Source organism: Mus musculus, chromosome 6 (genome assembly GCF_000001635.26).
Source record: "Mus musculus strain C57BL/6J chromosome 6, GRCm38.p6 C57BL/6J".
In the NCBI taxonomy this organism is placed as follows: domain Eukaryota; kingdom Metazoa; phylum Chordata; class Mammalia; order Rodentia; family Muridae; genus Mus; species Mus musculus.
Genome location: NC_000072.6, coordinates 79,583,100 through 79,602,601, shown reverse-complemented (window position 1 = coordinate 79,602,601; position 19,502 = coordinate 79,583,100).

The window sequence follows — 19,502 nt, the reverse complement described above, 5'->3', positions numbered from 1 at the left end:
AGCACTGTCTTTTTGTTGTTGTTTTGTTTTGTTTTGTTTTGCATATCTTTTTAGAAATGTTAGAGGAAAAACTACCATAGCTTGACAGGCCACATCTCATGAGGAATGTTGGTTTGTTCAATAATATATATTAGTGTACCTAATATTTTACATTATAACTAACACCTGGAATAGGTTTGGGATACTCTCCTGTATTCTAAATAAGTAACACCTTGGAGTTTTTCTCCTCCTCAGAAATAACCCAGCATTTGGGCAATAGTTTGAAGCATGGTGTTTTATGCTTCACTGTTGCTGTGTATTATATTTATGAAGACATAATAAATAGTCATAATAGAAAAAGGATCATTGGAATAAAATAAAGTGGCCCATCAAGTGCTCAGCTCAAGTTTACTACTGCAATGGACTTGGGTTATAATTACCAATGGAGGAGAGAATAACTATAAGTTATTTTTATGTAAAAAGCATATTATTCTAAGCCAACATAATAACAGAATCTTTATGAACCACAATAATTGCATGGAAGAATCACAGAAGTACATTCTCCTGAAAGAAGAAGGTAGGTGTTGATAAGCTACTATGGAATTTTACAGGCAAAATGAACAAAAATAATTGTCATGGAAAATAATACAAGCACATTAACTTTTGTTGCAATGTGTGAGAGAGATTAAATTATGAAATTGAAAATACTTAAGCAATAAGAAACATTTTATATCACTTTAATGTCTACATTTGAAATGGCATGTTTTCACTGAAACTCTTATTTTCAATATATTCTTATTATCCTCCTTCCTTGTACATGGGAAACTGTTTCTGATATGAGGCTGCATTTTTGTAATCTTCAGTGAATTAATTTCGACAAAAATAATGTTTCTACTGTCTAGAGTCTTCATGAGGATTTTATTTGAAGTCACTATGATTTTATTACTGTATCTGATTTTATTTTTAAATGCTTAGATGAAAGTCAAATGTTACCCCCAGATAATGTATGATAATAAAAAAATATAATTGATAATAATTAGACTATACGAATTCACATTGGATCAAATAGGCTGTTAAAAGCAGTATCAGGATTTTAGCATACCAGGGACTTGCAGCACACATATACATATGATTGAATGTATGTATGTAGATATGTACTAGAAATATCCTATTTTGAAATATCCATTTGAATATAGTAAGTATACTGTCAGGGCTAAGATTACAGAGCAGCACGAATCTGTAGCAAGGAGATCACAATTCCAAGTCATCAAGTTTAAGAATAGCTCATACTACATAAGCTTTGTATCTAAACCCAAGAAACAAAACAACAAATAAACAGAAAGAACAAACCCAAATGTTTACTGATAAATATGGAGTGTGCAAATGAAAATATAAACAAAAATCTATTTATATACCTATCTTTAAGAATATTTCCCAGATCAAAGTTTGGAAACTCTTTATGACAATCCAATGAAAGCTCAGATTACTTGGGCCTTCCATCATGATACTGCACAAATATCATGATTGAATAACTGAAAAATAAGGGATTAGATAGCAAGATAGCAGAAAAATATTTCTTGGTACTACTTATAAAAAATTCAGTGTTGACATAGAATTCACTCATGTCTGTGATGAAGCAAGAATATCACTGAAGAACCTAGGATCTAGATAAGAAGGTTTAAAATGTGCACAAAAGGGTTAGCCATGTGGATGAGAAATTCCAAAACACCAGAGATTGGTTGAGCAAGGAGACAGATTCTGAAAAAGCATCAGAAGAGCTAGCGACAATGGACGATTCAGTTGGTCAAACAAAATAAGCAGTGAGACCATCATCGGTAGATAAGACCAGGAAGGTCAGTGATTCCTATTTGTGGATGAAATAGTTTGCATTTGGAAGACTTGGAGATAGCTATAGAATACTGTTAGATCTGTCTAAAACATTAAACAAGTTACAAAAATATTACAAAGTAATCATTTTTGTCTTTGTACCAATAATGAACTTTTGAGAGATAGAAAAATTTAAAATCCCATAACAGTAGCTTCAATAACTGAAGGCCTTATTACAAATGACTGTATATGAAGTATACAACTATTTTCTTAACTACAGTCATTATAATTGTCAGTATCATGCTCTAAAATTCTTCCAAACAAATTAGTTATATTGTTATAGTTGTGTTGTCAACATTACAAGAATGACAATAACCCGGAAGACAAGATTTAATTTACATTATGAGGGATTATCTTGGTAAATTTAACCTATAGACATATATGTAGGGAATTGTATTGATTGAATTCCCACTTTGTGTCACCCCTTTTCCTAAGGTGATTCTGGATTCTAGAATAAGAAGAAGGTATGTTGCATATAACGTTCATTGCTCTCTTCTTAACAGGTGTAAATGCATTTTATTAAGTACTTCAGCCTCTTGCTCACTTCACTTCCCTTCAGTGCTGGATGTAGCCGTAAACTATAAACCAAAATAAACCCTGTCTTCTTTAAGTTCTCACAGCAACAGAATAAAAATCGTAGATGCAGGGCCAAGGATGGTTGAGCATATGGCAGACAAATATGCATTTTTTTTCTTGAAATTCTCTTTCCCATCTTTTTCATGTATATTTGATCCATTTCTAATTACTGTCTCACTGTATCATTCTTTGTACTTTATGAGGGGAAACCTATTCAAAGGTATGACCAACCTATTTACATCCATCAGGCCAATGTTTCTACACTGCAAAAGACGACATCTCTCATTTTCCTTTCCTTTTGCATAAGATACTGGTAGTTTACAAGGACAATTCTTGGTTTATTTTGTTTGTATTTCTTTCCCTTTATCTATTTTTCCTGCTTAGTGTAATGTGTGCACACATGCATACACATGTTTGCACTTTCTTATATCTGTTGTTTCTTGGGATCTACTATTGGATTGATGCTGTTTAGCTTTGAACTAATATAGACTGAAAGGGGGAAAAAAGCAGAAAAGGGATGGAGTTTTCTGCTTTAGTGAGTGAAACCTGATTCAGTAGGATAGAGTAGTCCCAACAGTACAGTTCATTTGGGAGAAACTAAAACACAAAAGATAACTAAGAGCTAGAGTGAGGAGCTAACTTGAATACATATCTGTGAGTGATTTAAGTGGGCTGAAGAGGGGCCAATCTGAAGTTAGCACTCAGAAAAGACCCTAACAAGATAGAATAACAACAAGGCTGAGTGTGTTAGAGAAGACGATGAGAGTGGGAGTAAAAGCAATATCTGAGGCTGAGATCAAAGGATGATGGTCTTTTAGAATAAAATGGAAATGCAACTCAATTGGAGGGCTCTAATAAATGAAAACCTTAACCATTATAAGCCTTAATAAAATTTTTGAAATTCATATGTTAACAATGAAAAACATTCTTGAATCACAGTACAAATTCCTTAAATTCAAATAAAAGAATTTATATTGATTACTTATATTGGGAAAACTCTTGCAAGATGTAGGGAAAGTTATTTCTCCCTCTAAATGTCAGCTTCCCATTCATGTTTTGGACTCAGAGTATTAAAAAGAAGAAAATATACCTGAATTCTGTTCTTACTGAACACATACAGATATAATTTTATTAAGCATTGAAAAACATATTTAAACATGAATTTTGCCAAGTGAAGTGAAGATTTTTAGCAATTCTACTTAGTTGGTATCACTCAAACAGTCCCAATAAATGGATTCTTCAAATGCCTGAGAAGGGGGTGGTCTAAGAAGAAGAGAAATGATGTAGCATGGAATGTGATCCTTCTCCTAATAAATCCTTGACATTTCTAGAGTAACAAGAGCTGCATTAATGTCAGTTATTCAATAACAACAAGTAGCATCACGCTCATATGACACAGTGGATGCATACTCCTGTGCAGGGAGAAAAAACACAGCAGTGCTTCTCAGTGATGGCTTATTGATTGCTGGGATCCAAAGATCAGGTCGATGTAAAAAACAGAGAAGAATTATTTCGTTTGTTTTTTTCCCCACAAATAAATCTAGAAAGTAAAAGATTCTCTGTAGGAGCTACATTAAGAAAAAAATCATTTATCAGACAATATCATCATAAATCCATGCGAGATTTCAAAGAAATGTATAGTCTACTAAGCCAACACCGGGAGATGAATGGAATGTAATGGAATGATATATGTATATGGTAAAGCAACATGTAATTTATTTTTATCACTGAGAATGATAACAGACATGAAAAATTACATATGAAAACTGGGTTCTAAGTTTCTTAACAGAGTAATGATACCCCTTCCTCTACTGTAACCCAATAGAGAGCTTTGGACTCAGGGCTGACATTTGTTAGAATTGATTATTTCAGTGCATGGTACAGGCCTGGGGATGTGGCTTAGCTGGGAGAGTGTTTGTCCAGTGTAGCCATGGATAAGGTCCTAGTTTCTATTCCCTGAACCACTTAAACAACAGATGGTGACACATGCCTTAAATAGCCAGAATTTTGTATGAGAAGACAGAAAAATACTGAGGTCAGAGTCATTCTCAGCTGCGTAAGGAGCTTGAGGTCAGCCTGGGCTAGAAACTTCACCTCAGTGTATACAGAGAAATAAATGGATGAGCAAAAATAAATGAATACATAAAAATACATGATTTTACATTCGTGCAGCCTCTATTATTGTGTGTAAATCTCCATCACAAAACTTAATAAAGACTTTAAGAAATAAAACTGGATTTTAGTGTTTAACTTTACTCAGTCAATTTAAGGCTTGTAGAGTTCACTTCATTGTGATAACTTTTTATATTCATGTTTTATTAATTATCTATATCAAATTTAAAGTATCTACATTTATAAAAATATGCATAATTATTCTCCTCCATACTAAGCATAGTGTGCTTGCAGATTTTCTTATTCAAATTGTTGTGTCTTTATTCTTGGAAATACTTGTAAACACACTCGCATCAGTACATGTATACGTACCTAGGTTTGTACTCCATGACTCTAGTCTTGTATATGCTCTGCCTCACCTTAAAACTAGACACTTTTACAAGGAACCATCTTTGTAGATTTTATTTTCATTTATGTATATGTGCACTCATGTGTGTTTATTTGTTCACACATGTGGTGTGTGTGTGTGTGTGTGTGTGTGTGTGTGTGTGTGTGTGTGTGTAGGGGGTCTGTCCATTTATAGAGAGAAGTAAGAGACAATGTTGGGTCCTCTGGAGCTGGAGTTATATGCAACTGCAATGCCTTACATGGATGCTATAAACAGTACTTGGCTCATTTGAAAGAGTAGCAAGCACTTTTAAACATTGGTTCATATCTTTATAACTCTTCAAGAAATCTTAATTATTTATTAAAGAATAAAATTAGAAATCAAATTCTGTGTACTAGTTGAACACATTTGCAGAAATTACTGATTTTGGGTTTTCTCAGCTCATAGGAGACAATAGAATCGGTAACTTTCATGTGTACTCTGCATATATGAACAACATCATCTCCTATGAACTGAAAGTGAATTGGTTGTGACACCTCCAGCTACAGGTTGTGACTTCATGGGTTTATTCACTTTCCTGTATTTCTGTGTAATTTTTTACTGTAGCTCTGAGGACATGGCTTCCTTCATCTATCATCCATGAATTCTATTTTCAATTCAAGAATTTAAAAATCATATTCCTATGCTTATCATCTGTCTCCATCTCTTTTATTCTCCTAGGTCTTACAGAACCAACTCATTTCAAAGAAACTTAGGTCAGCATTCCTGAGGTCTACAGCATGCCCAGTGTTTGTTTTATGCATCCATAATATACTTAGATTATTTTATCAGTATTCCACTCTGTTACAGCCTGGCACCCTCTGATATTCTCAATGCTTTTTAAAATTTGCATGCAATAATGTGCACATTTCATGCTGTAAACTCCTATGCATTTTATAAAATGTAAAGCCCAATGGAGTCACTCAAATGGAACATCTTCACTGCCCCAAGAAATTTACATAGTGGATGTTCCTTGCTCAGTGAAAACTCAAACCAGCTGCATAATTTTGTACCTTGAAGAATGTGATGGAATTAGAACTCGACAACATATTGCCATTGTGGGATGACCTTAGCGATATGCATTTAAGGTTAATCGGTTTATGTGATTTCATTTTGCATTTCTTTTCATCAGATAATTTTCTATCCTATGAACTTAAAATGGTATATTCATTAATCTACTGGTGTAGTCACTGATAAGTTGATTGATCACTTCTTTTGTTACAAATTCATGTGACTTAAAACACATCTATGATAAACATGATGACATGAAATTTTGTGGTGTATGTTAGTATATTTTTAATAATAAGTTTTCTTTATTATAATTTCATATAGGTACATATTTAAATATAACAATTTCTATTTTTATATCCTCTTCTAACTCCCTGAATGTTTCCTCACCATGTACCTTTACCAATTTTGGAATATTTTAGTTTTTTTAATTTTATGTATTTATTGTTTTACATGTATGAATGTGTGCGTGTGCTTGTAAGCCTGTGTACAATTAGTGTGCATTGTTCAAAGAAGCCAGCAGAAGGAGTCACCTTTCCTAAAAATTGAATTACACATATTTGTTAGCTTCTATGTGCATGCTGGAAATGGAACCGGGGTCCTCTGAATAAGTGATCTTAACTGTTAAGCCATCTCTTCAGCCCCATTTCCCCTTCCTTGTGATAACTCACTCAGCTCAGTTATTGCTGCCTATAGGTGCATATGTGGGTCATTCACGAGAGCATCCTCAAAAAAGAAAGATTCACTCCCCTTTGTCAAATATTAAGTACCAACACGTTTTCTTTAAGGAACAGGATCTATGCTAGAATTTTGGGTTTTTATTTTTATTTTTATTTTTTGCAGCAGTTTTTAATTAGTTGTAAGTATCTTGGAGTGTGAGAATAGATGCTAAGTTCACAGTTAACTCTGCTGGAAACCAAGGATAATTTTTCAAGGTGTTTTCAGCATTTTGCTTTGCCATGTGTAGAGAATGAGATGACATGTTTTTTATTCTCATTAGCAAATGTCATTGTTGTTGCTGCCTTGGTGGTGGTGGGTCAGTATGGCCCACTGTTATTTCATTTAAAGTTCTATAACATACTTAGATTTACTAACCAATTGCATCTCTGTTGGAAAGGTGTCTGTTCAGATTATTTGGCAATGTGAGGACTATCTGTTTCTTAAATAACATTTTATGTTTCCTTTGAAACTGCTCATATATACAGTATGTCTTGATTGTATCCATCCTGTACTCTCCAAATTTCACATATACTAGGCACCCTCACAACTTTTTTCTTCCTACCTAGTGCTTTGTGTGTGTGTGTGTGTGTGTGTGTGTGTGTGTGTGTGTGTGTGGTGTCATCGAGTACAATTGTGGCATCAACTATCACTAGTTCCTTAGGTAATGAAGGGACACAGGAGCTTTTAGTCCACAAATTGTGGAATTTTAAGGGTGCTGATCTTGATCTGATAGGTTTTGTGCAGAGGTTCATAGCTACTGTTAGTTTTCTTATATGTGGGATATAAGATTTATTATTTGTGTGTGTCAAATACATTTTCTCTCTGTATGGAGTTGTTCTTTACTCTGTTAAGCATGTAAGCAACAGATTTTTTTTAAATTTAAAGTCTAACTTTTAATTTTCTTATCCTTGTGTCATTAAAAGTCACACACACACACAAACACCTCTCTCTCTCTCTCTCTCTCTCCATATATGGAGACAGAGACCGAGACACACAGACAGAGAGACAGAGAAAGATACAGAGAGAGTGTGTGGATTGAAATAAATAGATATAAGACAGAGAGATGCTAGATAAAGAGAGATGATAGACGCATAGATGGGGTGAAGATACACTATAAAATGATCATGGGTAAAAATTGTATTCCTTTTACCTAAAGATGAAAACTTCCCCACAGGTCAATAGCATTGCCTATCAGAAGGATTTTGAAAGACCAAATAATAGTGGCCGTGATAATTCCAGAGAAGTTGCAAATATGTTTGTCAGGAACCTATATGTAAAGTACTAGCATGATTGTTTGTTTTCGTTATAAATCTTTCAATGTATTCCACTTCCCTCATGATTGGTAACAGCATAGTGGTTGTCACATTCCTGTGACAACCTGACTATGTTTTGGGGAGGAATGTGGAAGGACTTTGGAACTTTAGGCTGGAAGATCCATTTGGTGTTAAGAGCTCTGTCAGATGTTGTGTAGGAGCTTGGAAGATAATTTTGAGAACAGAACAGAAGATGGAGGCCTGGCTTGTGAAATTTCAGAGGGAAGATTAAAGACTCTTTTCAGGGCCATTGGTATTTTGATTGTGCAAATTCTGTGGCTCTGGTTAGCTGGGGCTGAAGAATCCACTGTGATTAACAAGATATCAGAACTACTAAAGCAAAAACTTTACATTACTGGGACTATTGATGCTGGTTATCTGGAGCTAGGAAATTAGCTGTGATTAAGGAGAGACCAGCATCATTGAGGTGAAATCTTCTGGGAAGTGTTTTCTGTTTGTTTGTTGTTTTTGTTTTTCTTTTTGCTTTTTCAAGACAGGGTTTCTCTGTGTAGCTCTGGCTGTCCTGGAACTCACTCTGTAGACCAGGATGGCCTCGAACTCAAAAATCTGCCTGTCTCTGCCTCCCAAGAGCTAGGATTAAAGGTGTGTGCCACCACTGCCTGGCTATGGGAAGTGTTTTCTGAGAGCACAGAGGCTGTGTTCCAGAGATAACCAAGGTTTTACTTAGTGCTACAGTAGGACTTGTTAATGTGTAAGAGTCACCCAGGCGGTTTTGAAGGCATGAAGGGGTCATGAAAAGTGGCTGAGGCTTGGCACTCTGAGAGGCCATGGAAGGCCATTGGTGAAGGTGCAGCCTCAGTTTTAATTGATGGCCCAGTACTGAAGTGTTCATGCAGTGTTTTAGAGATGCCAGTATCATGAGATGACTACCAAGGACAGCAGCAGCATTGGAGTACAAGCAGCTGGATCCTAGAAGACCAGATGTGAGCTACAAAAGACAGGGCTGGAGAAGTGACCAAAGCCCTTAGAGGAGCCCAAAAGATCGTGAGTTGAATCCCAGACATTGGACAGTTGGAGTTTAATTTTTGCTTTTGATTGTGACTGTGCCCTGATATTTTTCCCTCATGAAGGAAGAAAATATTTTAGTAAAGCCCACAATTAAGAGACTTAGAATTTTAAAAGATATTGGATATTTTAAAGGGATTGAAATTTTAATATGTAAAGACTGTGGGAATTTAAAGTTATTTAGATCTTGGGGATGAATAAGAAACTAAGGGTTGAGGCTTAATGGTAATGTGTTTGTGTGTCAAGTTGACATGGGGTCAATTGTACTGGCTGGTTTTGTATGTCAACTTGACCCAAGATGGAGTCATCATAGAGAAAGGAGCTTCAGTTGGGGAAATGCCTCCATGAGATCCAGCTGTGGAGCATTTTCTCAATTAGTAATCAACTGGGAAGGGCTCCTATGGGTGGAGGCCATCCCAGGGCTGGTAGTCTTGGGTTCTATAAGAAAGCAAGCTGAGCAAGCCAGGGGAAGAAAGCCAGTAAGTAACATCCCTCCATGGCCTCTGCATCAGCTCCTGCTTTCTGACCTGCTTGAGTTCCAGTCCTGACTTTCTTTGGCGATGATCAGCACTGTGGAAATGTAAGCTGAATAAACCCTTTCCTCTCCAACTTGCTTCTTGGTCATGTTTTTGCAGGAATAGAAACCCTGATTAAGACACCTCCACCTCCTAAATATTTTCTTTCTTGATTCCAGCTCTGTAAAAGTTTATAAATAAGTATAAATATTTAATAATGATGAGCTGACCCTTTCAGATTAATGTATATTACAGCCCTTAATTTAATCAATATTCCCACATACCTAAAGGTAAAAGTGTGTTAGTGCAACCTATCTGTATGGTTTTGAACAAGATATTCATATTGAACACATTGGTTCTTCCACTTCTAATATATTCCACAAATAATTATATTCATATATGTATATATAAATGCAGAGGGATAATATAAGAGAAATATATATACATATATATCATATAGAAATGTATATTATATATAGTATATATACATATATATTTCCCTTATATTATCCCTCTGCATTTTCCAGATCAATAAGTCATAGTTATTTTCATATGTTTGTTTTCTTTATTCACCTTCTTTTGACTTTGAATAGGCTGCACTTCAGACTTGTTATGTAGATGAGGAAGAACTCACATTTGTGATCTTTCTCCCCCCTCTTTTCAGATGTTAGGATTAAAAGTTCATGTCATCATGCTTTCTTTTTATAATAATGGGGATGGTACCCAGGGCTTTTGTATAATTAGCAAGTATTCAACCAAATTACCCCTAGTCTCAACCATAGTCCTTTTTTCCAAATTTTCATTCAGATTTAAAGGCAAGATTCTGTATGTATGATGTACAACAAATATATGCATCACTTCCCTGAAGATAAACAAGCCAGAAATAACCACCGTAGTCTGGAGTACCACCATACTCCAGTCATGAATATGTGTATTTTGAACAAGTTATCCCAGTAGACGAACATAGCCAAAGCTACAGAATTTAGTTGTGAGGCTGATAAAATGATCAAAGAATGATAAAATTTGAGTAAGAATTGTCTTGCACTCCCCCTGAATACTCAGTATTTTCCAGGGGACTAATACAAAGGTGATCTAGACTTGATTGGCAACCGTCAGGTGCAAGGTGAATGTCAATATCATGTAATCTTAACAATTCTTTCCAACAAAAATTAACATTGTCACATTTCACATATTGTCTCTGCCTTGGAGTCAGACTGAAGGATGTTCAGAATTTTAAAGTCATGAAGTTGGCAGGGATTCACTTCTTTTGTAGGTTTCATGGAGAGAGCACTTTCTTTGTTATGTTGAGCTTGAAGATTCACAGTCTTCCTCTGCTCCATGGTCATTTCTCTGTATTCAAAAATGAGTCATGTAGTGATGCTATCATACACCTAAGTCCTTTTAATAAGGGGACACCATCCTTGAAACCATTTTGTGTTAAGAATCTCTGTTGTTTTCATTGAAACCATGTCATTATTCCTGTTGAGTTTTCTTCCACTTTGCTTGAGTTTATTGTTCTCATTTCCTGCATTGAAGATATAGTGAATTTCAGCTTTTATCATATTAATGATTCATTTTCAGATCTATTTAAATTTGTAATATACATTTTAAGCATTTTCTATCAATCCAACCATTCCATTTATGAATCAGAATTTTGTGGAAATCATCTGATAAATATTTTTCTGATACTATTTATTATCAAGTATTAATCACACTATGTTTTCCATATTTTAAAAAAAGATTCTGTGTGTGTGTGTGTGTAGGGGTTCAGGTAGCAACAAAGGCCAGGAAAGGGTGATAAATCTCCTGGATCTGGAGTTACAGTCATTAGCCTTGTAATGTGGGTACTGGGAACCAAACTAGGTCCTCTGAAAGAGCAGCAAGATCTCTTCACTTCTGAGCCACTGCCCAGCACCTTCAGCAACTACTTAGTCTATGGCAGATAAAAATTACTAAATATTACTATGCTTTCCTCCTAGGCTTGGTCATTATGGTATATTTGTAACCTTCGATTGATAGTTTGAGTAACACTTATTCCATTGGACTATAGATTTTATGAAGGTAAAAGCTGTATTTCCGGTTTTCAGTTTTTCCAAATGTTTCTGTCACAAGACTAGCTTGTATGAATGTACTCAGAGAAATTTTTAAAGGAAAATATATGAACCTAGAGCAGTAAAATGATCTACATTATAATTTCACATAAAAGAAAAGACTTACTACAAAGCTTGAAAAATTCAACCATGATGGGTTTCAAAAGTACCTGGATCTTCACCATATGAAAAACTTCTCTTCTTTTGCTGCAGAAATGGTTCTTAAAATGTGGGAAGAAAATTACTATCATTCTCCTTAATTTGTACAAAAGAAGAACACATATATTTGTTATTTAGGACATTTGAATTACAGTAAAGGTGCATGCTTTTTTACTTTTTCTTCTCTCCTAGAACTAAACTTAAAATATCCTTAAGATGATTTCAGTACCTTTTATCTCATTTTTTTGAAAGGGCGTGAAACATTACCCCTCATTAGAAATTTATAGATATTCAAGCCATTCCTGCCATCTTATAGGCATCCTAAAAATAAGGGTTTTTTTTACTAGCTATTATATTTTAAATTTGTTCTCAAATAATTACTTTCTAGTTCTTAAAATTCTTTCCTAGATAATGTTATCCTTAAATATTTCCCAAGTCAGCAAAATAAGTTTAATCTTTAAAATATGATTTTATAATCATAATTTGAAGGAACTTTTGGGCAACAATGCTACTCAACTACTAACTATGAGGTTTCAGATTGTATCATTCATGCATTCACTTTATTCTTTCATGAATTTGAATAATTTTAGAATCAGCTAAAATATATACTTAATATTCCTATCTGTCAGACACTCTGGGAATGATTATAGAAGAAAAAAAAACTGATTAGGACAGACAGCCAATTGGGAGGCATGTCCCATTTTGTGGGAAATGTTAGGGTTTGCAGTCATTATACCTATTAGCAGAGAGGAGTATATTATTCTTGCAGTGACGAGGACATAGAGCCTCTGAAATGTGAGTTAAGCATTGGGGGAGGCTCATTGAATTCCCTTAAAGATAGGGCATATTTGAGAAATAATGAAAATTATAGTGAAGTCTGGGAGAAGAATTTCATGCATGCCTTGTGTAGTATTTTTATTTTTGAAGACATACATAGCTGCTTGTTGAGGAGGGAAGATAAAGCCAAATATGTTGCCTCCTAATACAACAATTAAGCTAAATGCATTTGATTCTTAGGACACTCATAAATTATCACAAATGGACTGTGCTAAAACAACATTAATCTGTTTCTTGCACTGCTACCTTCAGATGTTTACAACCAAAAGGTTTGCAGGGACTTATATATTGTGTGACTCATGGAAGACTTTTCTTTGTTATAATTGACATGAATTATCCATTGCATTTCCTGGTTCATGAAGGTCTCTTCCTAGTCAACGGGAACGACACAGCTTTTGATTCTACTCTCATTTTTTATTGGATGTTTTATTTATTTACATTTCAAATGTTAAACCCTTTTCAGGCTTCCCCTCTGCAAACCTTCTATCCCACCCCACCTTACCCTGCTTCTATGAGGGTGCTCCCCCAAACACCCACCCAGTCACTACCCTAGCATTATTCTCCACTGGGGCATCAAGCCTTCACAGGACCAAGGGCCACCCCTCCTATTAATGCCAGATAAGGCCCTTTCAGCTCCTTCAGTTCTTCCCCTAACTCCTCCATTGGGGTCCCTGTTTTCAGCCCAATGGTTGGCTATGAGCATCTGCATCTGTATTGTTCAGGGTCTGGCAGAGCCTCCCAGGAGACATCTGTATCAGGCTCCTGTCAGCAAGCACTTCTTGGCATCCATAATAGTGGCTGGGCTTGGTGTCTCCATGTTGGATGGATCCCCATATGGGGCAGTCTCTGGATGACCTTCAGACTCTGTTCTGCTCTTTGTCCCTGTATTTCCTTTAGACAAGAGCAATTCTGGGTTAAAATTTTGGAGATGGGTGGGTGGCCCCATCCCTCAACTGGGGGCGGGGGGAGGGCATGCCTAACCTCTGGATATAGTCTCTACAAGTTCTCCCTCCCCTTTGTGCAGTATTTCAGCTAATGTCATCCCATGGGATCCTGGGAGGTTCTTGCTTTCCTGATATCTGGCACTTTCTGCTTGCTAACTGAAGTTCCCATCCCCCATTGCTATAAGTCTCTGTTCAATTTCCTGACCCTCTGTACATCTTCTCCGTCTCCTCCCATACCTGATTCTGCACCTCTTTTTCCCCTCCCCTTCCTTTCTTCCTCCCAAATCCCTCCCACTTTCTATTTCCCTTGATTATTTTATTCCTTCTTCTAAGTAGGACTGAAGTATTCACTATTAAGTCTTCCTTCCCCTTATATAACTACGGTAACTAATGCTTTAGGAGCCTGTTTTTTACAAATAGGTATATCTGTCTTTATCTGTAAACCCTCAAATTCAATTTTTACTAAATATCTTTTTAAAAATCTCAAATTCCTCTTATTAAAATAATATGGGGTTTTGTTGTTTTCTTTGATTTATTTATTTTATTTTATTTACAAAATAAAAGGAGTGGTTTAAATTATTTTATGCTCATCTGATTTCTCTAGTAAAATTTCCTGCCAGCATGGCTTGGTGGAGTCAGAATGACAGTTCCTGACCCTGGGAGAGCACCAGCAAACATGGGCCTTATTGAGCATTGATGGCTACCATAAGGATTGTTTGTTTAATAATATAAACATCTTCACATTTCTCTGAGGAATGTCCTCCCTCTTAATGCTAATAAGATTCAATGTTAATCCAATATAGCATGAGTCCAGGAAGCAAAGGTATGTCTAATGTCTCGGCAAAATGTTAAAAGCTGGGACATTCAGGGCAGTCCTTAAAGCTGTGGGAAAGAATTCTTCAAAGCAAGAGCTTGAAAATATATAATTTCTCAACTTAGCAAAAATATAAGATGCAATATGAATTGTATAAGGAGCTTCACAGATCTAAAGAAACAGAGGCAGCTACACTAAGAGTCAGCATGTCAGAAAGATACAAAGACAGGCAGACAGAAATGCAGGCAGATTCTTGTATTCAAGATCACTCTGGGTGCACAGGCAGTAGGATAATCAAAGGGAACCTGGAATAAACGAGTAAACTGATGTGTAAAACAACAGCAACAACAAAACAAACCTGAGCTAACAAAACATATAGCAGTTCTTCAGAATTTTCTCTAGGAAGAGCTGAGCTGTCTGGAGATCTCAGGAGAGCGAGCACAGCTCTTCAAGAATTTTTCTAATGGGATTTCTGACCAAAAAGACCAAGAATTACAGTGTTGACACAGCTCTTGTAGAATTTTCTCTAGCAGCTACCCAGAGAAGGCTGTCTAAAGAGTGAACACAGTCCTCTTAGAATTATTTTTTGTCTTTCTGATTTTGATTGGAAAATCCAAAATTTCTTTTAGATGTTCTCTAACAGGATTTCTGACTCAATCAGAATATCAAAGTTTTGTTTTGTTTTGTTTGTTTCTTTTGTTTTTTTTTATAGCAGCTTCTCTGACTTTCTCAGAAAACCCTTAAGCTATCCAGCAAGTTTTAGAATTTTGACTAGCAGAGAGAGCTTGTCTCAACCTGTGAGATTCTAGAATAGCAAGCAAAAGCTCTCTAGAGCGTAGTAGAACACAAAGTAGAAGAGAGGGAGGGAGAGAGAGAGAGAGAACACAATATGGAATGCCATCTCAGCAGAACCTAAGCCACCAGTTTGTCCCCACAATTTGTTGTCTCCATAATTTGATTTCCAGTCATTTCTTTTCGCTGCTCCCAAATACCCCTCTCAGGAACTTGGACCTAGCTGAGGCTGGACCTTGTCAATTTCCAACTTCAAGGCTCCTGCCTATTTATGTAACCTCCTTGTATGCAAAAAGGCAATTCACTTATGGACTATAATGACTATTTCATTGATGTATGAGTGAAAGCAGTTTGGTCCACCAGGGTCTTTCCATTTCACAGCTGTTCATAAAATGAACAGCTCAACTACTTTCAATATTACTTCAAATTCTAGAGCCTTGTTCAAGGCAGCGGAAATAGTTGAGTGCATAAGAACACATCCTGCACAAAGACCTGAGTTCAAACCCCCAGGACTCGTGTAAAAGTTAAGCACTGTGGATTATGGACCTGTAAACTCTGTGATATGTGAAGATGAACAATGATTGTTTACTTAAGGTTGGTGAGTCAAGTTTCAGCCCAGTTTCAGTGAGAGACGCTCTCTCAAGGGAATAAGGCATAAAATGAAAGAACATGACTCTCAACACCTCCCTACAGATTCTGTGGGATGAGGGTGCATTTATTTACACCACACTTACACAGGCGCATCCACTACCACACCATACTTAAATTTTAAAAAAAGAATCAATGAATATAACACCTTGATGAATTCATTCTCAGAAGTCTAAATAATCATCAAATCAATTGTTTGTTTGAGACGCTTGTTATGATTCTACCATGAGCAAAATGCCCTCCCATTTGTAAACCCCCTGAAGCTGCAACAGAAATAATCTGCTTTACAATCAATAAGGCCACCATAAGACAACCACTGCAGACATTTTCATTAAAAATGAGAGATAATAGGATAAGGAATGTCATAGTCCTAAGCAATTTTAAAAGCTAACTAGCAAACTCTTGTCAGGTTTCAAGGTCTACGAATAAAAGCTATAGCCCCGGAGGCTTGATGTATGAATCATGCTATAGACACCAAGCCTCAGTGCCTGGAGTTCTCAGCTGGACCCCCAAGGGTCTGAGGTTCAGACTTCTGGAAAGTTATTTCTACTATAATTTTATTCTTGCTTGAAGAATGGCATGTGCTTATATCTGACTGATTTTCTCAGGCTGTTTCCTGCCAATTGGGATTTTGCTCAACCAAGCAATTTCTTTCACTTTGTCCTTTATGTATCATTTCTAAACAAGGACAGAAACATTGCTACTGAGATATTGAAGAATATCCTCGAGTTCCCATTTGTATCTTAAGGATTATACAAGAGATCTACAGTGAAGTAGTTCAGGATGGCTTGTGGCTTCTTCATAGAAGACAGAGGACATAATGCAATATTATATTTTATATTACATATATATATATATATATATATATATATGATGTGTGTGTGTGTGTGTGCACGCATGCGTGCACTTGCATGTACAGTGCACTTGCATGTACATTATAAAGTCACAAGCCTGGCTTGGAAATGTTTCCAAATCCACCGAGTCCAACCAGAAGACCTATTTTATTTTCCCTTCTCGGGGAGATTGATTTTTCCTCTCTTGAGCCATTCCTGTTACTTAGCTTCGGTAGGTCTGTGGATTGTACACAGTTATACTTTACTATACATATCCAGTTATAAATGAGTAGATACCATGTTTGAATTCGTTTGTCTGTGTTAAGTTGCTGAGGATAATTTTTTCTAGTTCTATTGCTTTGCCTGCAAATTTCAGGATTTCATTTTTTTTAAACAACAGAGTAAAATTTTATAGTGTAAATGAACCACATATTCTTTATCCATTTACTCAATGAGGGACATTTAGAGTGTTTCCATGTTTCCAGTTTCTACCTATTATGAATAAATAAGGCTACTATGAACATAGTTGAGCTAGTATGCTTATGGTATGGTGGAGTGTCCTTTGGGTATATGCCCAGGAGTGGTATAGCTGAGTCTTAAGGTAGAACAATTTACAATTTTCTGAGAAATTGCTATATCAATTTCCAAAGTGGCTATGTTAGTTTGTACTCCCTATCCATGGAGGATTATTACCTTGATCCACATACTTGGCAGCATGCGCTGTTATTTGTGTTTTTTATCTTAGTCATTCCTACAGGTGTAAGATGGGTCCAAAATGCATTTCCCTAATGGCTAAGGATGTTGAAGATTTCTTTAAGTATTTCTTGGATATCTTGAGATGTCTCTGTTTATAATTCTCTGTTTCGATCTGTACCCAGTTTTTAATTGGATTATTTGGTTTGTTGATGTGTAGTCTCTTGACTTCTTTATATATTTTGAATATTAGCCCTCTGTCGGGTCTGGTGTTGGTGAAGATCTTTTCCCATTCTGTAGGCAGCTGTCTTGTCCCATTGATGATGTCCTTTACCTTACAGAAGATTTCAGTCTCATGAGGTCTCATTTTTTGATTGTTGACCTTAGTGTTTGTGCTTTTAGTCTTCTATTCAGGAAGTTGTCCCCTGTGCTAATGTATCAAGGCTATTCCTCACATTCTGTTCCTTCAGATGTAGTGTATCCAGGATTGTGTTGAGGTTTTTAGTCTACCTAGACTTGAGTTTTGTGCAGGGTGATAGATATGAATCTTTCTGCACTCATCAACATACAGACATCCACTTTGATCAGTACCATTTGTTGAAAACACTTCAATTTTTGACAGTGTATAACTTGACCTTCATTATCAAAAATCATGTGAATAGGTATGTAGAAATATATTAGGGTCAATTCAATTCCATTGATCCACCTGTAGGTGCACTGAGTTTTTTATTGTTACTCTCCTGTATTTGAACTTAAAATCAGGGATACTGTTACCTCTGGATATTATTTTATTATTCAGGATTATCTATCCTAGGTTTTTTGTTTGGTTGCTTTGTTTTGTTTTTGTTTGTTTGTATGAATTTGAGTGTTCTTTCAAGGTCTGTAAATAATTGTATGGGATTTTAATGGATATTTCATTGAATCTGTAGATTGCTTTGGTTGGTTGACCGTTTTTCCTATATTAATCCTTCAAATCTATGTGCATGTTAGAGCTTTATATGTTCTAATATCTTCTTCAATTTCTTTTCTCAGAGACTTGAAGTTATTGTCATACAGATCTTTCATTTGCCTCGTTAGGGTTACCACAAGATATTTTATGTTATTTGTGACAATTGTGAAGGATATTGTTCTGATTTCTTTCTCAGCCGGTGGGGGTGTTACTTATATACAGGGCTACTGATTTTTTTGTTGGATATTTTATTAATTTACATTTCAAATATCATCCCCTTTCCTGGTTTCCCCTCACAAAATTCCCTATCCCACCCCCCTCCCTGCTTCTATAAGTGTGGTCCTCCACCCACCCAGCCACTCCCACCTCCTTGCCCTGGCATTCCCCTACTCTGGGACACTGAGCCTTCACAGGACCAAGGGCCTTTCCTCCCACTGATGCTCAACAAGGCCATCCTCTGCTATATATGCACCTAGAGTCATAGGTTGTTCCATGTGTATTCTTTGGTAGTTTAGTCCATGGAAGCTATGGATTGGTTGATATTGTTGCTCTTCTTATGGGGTTGCAAACCCTTTCAGCTCCTTCAGTCCTTTCTTTAACTCCTCCATTGGTACCCCTGTGCTCAGTCCAATGGTTGGCTGCAAGCATCCACATCTGAGTTGTCAGGCTCTGGCAGAGCCTCTCAAGAGACAGCTACATCAGGCTCCTATCATCAAGTACTTCTTGGCCTTCACAATAGGGCTACTGATTTTGTTTGTTTGTTTTAGTTAATCTTGTATTCAGCCATTTATCAACTTCAGATTTTTCCTGGTAGAATTTTTGGGATTAATTATGTATTCTTTCCTATGTACTACAAATGAATATAAGTTGGCTTTTTTCTTTCCAATTATATGTATATTTGATCTTCTTTAGTTGTCTTATTACTCTAGCTAGAAATTTGAGTAATATTTTGATTAGCTATGGAGGAAGTAGACAGTTTTGTCTTATTCTTGATTTTAGTGGAATTGATTTGATTTATTCCCCATTTAATTTGATACTGGCTATAGGCTTGTTTAACTCGACTTTATTATATTTAGATAAATCCCCTGTATCTCTGATCTTTCCAAGACTTTTATCATGATACAGTGTTGGATTTCATCGCAGGCTTTGTCAGTATCTGGTGAGAAAATTATATATTTTT